We start from the raw sequence: 3628 nt of genomic DNA on the forward strand, positions 1-3628 counted from the left end.
ACCCTCAAAGAGGGTTTATTATTATAAAGATACTGATAATAAAAGGCAACAAAAATGAATTTTTTTTTTAAAAAATGAGGTATTTGTCTTACATCAGAACCAACTTATGATGCAGTCATCAGAACGAAACTGCAGTGTAAGTTGGGTACTACCTCTACAATTGATTCACACCAATTATTCATGATAGTCTCCATCTCTTAAGGTGAACTGATTAGCAATCTTAATTTCATCTGCTACCTTGATCCCCCTTTGCCATGTAAAATAACATATTCATAGGCTCTGTGAATTAGGACATAAAACATCTTTAGCAGGCCATTAGTATGCCTCAAGGGGTCCAAATGGCTTGAAAGAGGCCTACTACACTGAAAATTCACTTCTGGGCCTTTCATGAATTATGGGTATTCTCTTCATCACTTACCTGTATCACCACCCAATCAAGGCTCCATTTTGGACCCTTTACCTCTACACCCTTATGATGCAACTCAATAACTCATTGCCCCTCTATGCTAATGGTACAAGATTTCATTTTCTCTGGTAGTTTCTAAGACAGATTCACATAAAACATTCCATTAACTCCCAAGATCAGTGTAGCCAGAATCAGGTGGAATGTCTATCTTAGGTCCTTTCTTAATCTGCTTGGACTATACTAGGCATTCAAAAACATTTGGTGAAAGAAAAAGAAAGGAGGGAAGAAAAGGAGTAAAGGAGACATGGAGGGAGGAAGAGAGAAGGAAAGAAAGAAGAAAAGAAGGTAGGAAAGAAGAAAGGGAGGAAGGAAAGGAAGGAAGAACAGACTAGATAGATACTGTCCTCAAGGAGCTCTAAGTATAGTAAAGAAAACAGATAAACAGATAGTTTTAGTACAGTCTAAGAGCCCAGGGAAACCTTCATAGGAAATGGGTTAAATATGAGTGTTGGTCAAACGAAGGCAGAAAGTGGTTCCAGGCAGAGGACTAATCTTGAGTAAAGATGTAATAAAATAAAACAGCAAGCTTCCAAGATGTCAATCACTTATTTTCCTTTTCTTCTTGTCACTTCTCTTCCTTCTCTAATCTTGAGTAAAGATGTAATAAAATAAAACAGCAAGCTTCCAAGATGTCAATCACTTATTTTCCTTTTCTTCTTGTCACTTCTCTTCCTTCTTCTACCCCCTTCCCATCCAAACTCACTAGCAGTACCCTGGTCAAAGTCTTCCCTTCAGGCCAGCCTATTTCACAGTCTCGCAAAGAGCTCGCTATCTTCTCTCATCACATCGTGTCTCCTCCTTGACCTTCTGTCTCACTTCCCTCCAAGGCAGAGTACATAGGTCAGCAAGAATATTTCTGGAGTGTTTTGATGTCATTCTTCTGCTCAGATACTCAATTCTCTGTCATAGAAAGTCCAAACTTCTTTATGTACCAAAGCCCTCCATAGCCAACCCTTCCTTAATGAAATTTCTTCATTTCTTGCTTCCATCCAGCTTAAACTCTTTGTTCTAGCCAAATAAACTTGTTTCCTGAGGTAGTGAATATGACTTGCTCCTGTCTCTCAGCCATCTCTCCTCCTCTTCCATGAACACAGCTGTGGCGGGAGATCAAATGATGACTGAAATAATGCTCACTGCAGTACAGCAAAATGCAATTTAGCTCCCTACGGACCTAGAACAGACAGAGCAATTTTAGGTGGCCGCTTGGGTCTCCAATCACAAGCTCTGGGCCAGTCCTGATCCTGAGATCCCCTAAGGACTTCTAGGAGAGAGAACTCAGGCTGTTCTGATCTTATAAAATTAGGTTCAATGTACTGAAGCTGGCCCAAAGCAAAATTATGAGGTGACAAAATTTGTCTTTTGAAGTCCCACTGGCCTTTTATTTTCTTTTCCTCTTTAAAATCCTGTACTTTAAGCTCAGTGTTCACTGCCAGTCTTTTCATCTTAGCAAGAAGAAAATGAGAACCAATAAGCTTATTTATATATCAGAGGGCTAGTGGCTGAATCTTCTCTGTCTCATAGAAAGATGTCAAATAGTTGGGGGTTTGGAAGGTACCTCTGCCCCTAATAAGTGGCTATGTGATCTTGGACATAGGGCTTGACTACTCTGTATCTCAGTTTCCTTATATGTAAAATGGGGATAATAAGATTACCTACATTACTTCTATATTACTTACATCTGTTAGTTATATTAGATAGATTACCTACATTTGTTGTTGTTGTTGTTATGTGCCATCAAGTTGGACCCGACTCATAGCGACCCCTCCTTGGGTTTCTGAGGCAGTATCACAACAGAAGTAGATTGCCCAACCTTCCTTCCAAGGAGTGGCTGGTGGGTTTGAATCGCCAGCCTTCTGGTTAGCAGTCAAGTGCCTTAGGCACTATGCTACCATTAGCTATCATTATTATCTGCCAGTCCTCTATACAGCAACCCTAACTAGAAGTTAGGCAGCCTATGGGTTAGTGCCTGGAGTAGTGGGAGTGCCCTGCCATCTAGGACAGCCCACTTCATTTGCAATCAAAACAGTAAACCAGGGAGAGGGGGAGGTACTTTCAGGAAAGGAATGAGCATTTCTCAGATTTCTAGCATAAAGATGTCCTCCACCATGGGTTTTTGTTGGACTGATTCATTCTTTCTGAAGCAAATGCTTACATAATCTAAATTATTCTAGAGTATTTATAGTAATAATAATTAATTTACTGAGTACATACTCTATGTCAAGCATTGTGCTAAGTTTTATGTGTATTATCTAAATTAATCATTACAATAACTCTTAATTATTTTTATCATCATTGTTATCATTAATCATAATGGCTAATATTTTGCTGTTGTTAGTTGCCATCAAGATGGTTCTGATTCCTATACAACAGAATGGAACACTTAGCCTGGTCCTGTGCCTTCTTCATGATCATTAGTTTGCTTAAGTCCATTATTGTAGCCACTGGGTATTTTTGGTGCCTTTCAACTTAGGGGGCTCATCTTTCAGGGCTATATTGGACAATATTTTGTTGTGAGTCAAAGAGTTTTCATTGCTTAATTTTTAAAAGTAGATCACCAGGTCTTTTTTTCCTAGTCTGTCTTAGTCTGGAAGCTCTTTTGAAACCTGTCCATCATGGGCAACCCTGCTGGTATTTGAAATACCAATGACCTAGCTTCTAGACAACAGCAACATGCAAGTCATCACAGTATAAAAAAATGACCAACGGGTGGTGAAGCTAACATTTAAATGGTACTTATCATGTGCCAGGCACGATTCTAAGTGTTTTTACTTATATTATTAATTAGATAACACAACAACTCTAAGAAGTAGGAACACCATAATTTGCTGATTTTACAAATGAGGAAACAGTGGCACTTGTGAGAGGAAATCGCTTGCACCAGGATCCAGAAAGCATACCTTAACAACTCAGTCATACCGCATCCCTCAGGATTTGGCACATCTAATCAACACAATCTTGGAGAGAATAGCAATTGCTGACATTCTCTCATACTAATAGGTCCTGCCATCGCCTGCCACCCTGCATGGCTCACCATGAGGAAACTGTTTTGCTCTTCATTTTGCCTCAACTGTCCTCTCAAGGATCATTCCTACCTTCCCATCAGTTCTGGTTACCTAGTGCCACTCTGACAAGAAATATACCACAAATGGGATGGCCTCAACA

This window comes from Orycteropus afer, unplaced genomic scaffold (assembly GCF_000298275.1).
Source record: "Orycteropus afer afer isolate SDZICR_OR568_19922 unplaced genomic scaffold, OryAfe1.0 scaffold00352, whole genome shotgun sequence".
Taxonomy (NCBI): Eukaryota; Metazoa; Chordata; class Mammalia; order Tubulidentata; family Orycteropodidae; genus Orycteropus; species Orycteropus afer.